This window comes from Saccoglossus kowalevskii, unplaced genomic scaffold (genome assembly GCF_978046115.1).
Source record: "Saccoglossus kowalevskii unplaced genomic scaffold, keSacKowa6.1 SCAFFOLD_88, whole genome shotgun sequence".
Taxonomy (NCBI): Eukaryota; Metazoa; Hemichordata; class Enteropneusta; family Harrimaniidae; genus Saccoglossus; species Saccoglossus kowalevskii.
In genome coordinates this window covers 162,654-164,252 of record NW_028188633.1, presented here as the reverse complement: position 1 = coordinate 164,252, position 1,599 = coordinate 162,654, and positions in this window count along the sequence as shown.

The window sequence follows — 1,599 nt, the reverse complement described above, 5'->3', positions numbered from 1 at the left end:
GCCACAACTTTTCAGTACTTTGCCACTGTTTTCAGTACTTTGCCACGCCTTTGCAGCACTTTGCCACTCTTTTCAGTACTTTGCCACAACTTTTCATTACTTTGCTACACTTTTCAGTACTTTGCCACGACTTTGCAGCACTTTGCCACTCTTTTCAGTACTTTGCCACGAATTTGCCACAACTCTTCAATACTTTGCCACACTTTTCAGTACTTTGCCATGACATTTCAGCACTTTGCCACAACTTTTCAGTACTTTGCCACACTTTTCAGTACTTTGCCACGACTTTGCCACGACTTTTCAGCACTTTGCCACAACTTTTCAGTACTTTGCCACACTTTTCAGTACATTGCCACGACTTTTCAGCACTCGCCACAACATCTCAGTACTTTGCCACACTTTTCAGCACTTTGCCACGACTTTGCAGCACTTTGCCACGACTTTGCAGCACTTTGCCACACTTTTCAGCACTTTGCCACGACTTTGCAGCACTTTGCCACTCTTTTCAGAACTTTGCCACGACTTTGCCACAACTCTTCAATACTTTGCCACACTTTTCAGTACTTTGCCATGACTTTTCAGCACTTTGCCACAACTTTTCAGTACTTTGCCACACTTTTCAGTACTTTGCCACGACTTTGCCACGACTTTTCAGCACTTTGCCACAACTTTTCCGTACTTTGCCACACTTTTCAGTACATTGCCACGACTTTTCAGCACTCGCCACAACATCTCAGTACTTTGCCACACTTTTCAGCACATTGCCACGACTTTGCAGTACTTTGCCACACTTTTCAGCACATTGCCACGACTTTGCAGCACTTTGCCACGACTTTGCAGCACTTTGCCACACTTTTCAGCACTTTGCCACGACTTTGCAGCACTTTGCCACTCTTTTCAGAACTTTGCCACGACTTTGCCACAACTCTTCACTACTTTGCCACACTTTTCAGTATTTGCCACACTTTTCAGCACTTTGGCACAACTTTTCAGTCCTTTGCCACACTTTTCAGTACTTTGCCACGACTTTGCAGTACTTTGCCACGACTTTTCAGCTCTTCGCCACTACTTTTCAGTACTTTGCCACACTTTTCAGTACATTGCCACGACTTTGCCACACTTTTCAGTACTTTGCCACGACTTTTCAGTACTTTGCCACTACTTTTCAACACTTTGCCACAACTTTTCAGTACTTTGCCACGACATTGCAGCACTTTGCCACTCTTTTCAGTACTTTGCCACGACTTTGCCACAACTTTTCAGTACTTTGCCACGACTTTGCAGCACTTTGCCACACTTTTCAGCACTTTGCCACAACTTTTCAGTCCTTTGCCACACTTTTCAGCACTTTGCCACGACTTTGCAGCACTTTGCCACACATTTCAGCACTTTGCCACAACTTTTCAGTACTTTGCCACACTTTTCAGTACTTTGCCACGACTTTGCCACAACTCTTCAGTACTTTGCCACACTTTTCAGTACTTTGCCACGACTTTTCAGTACTTTGCCACTACTTTTCAACACTTTGCCACAAATTTTCAGTACTTTGCCACGACTTTGCAGCACTTTGCCACTCTTTTCAGTACTTTGCCACGACTT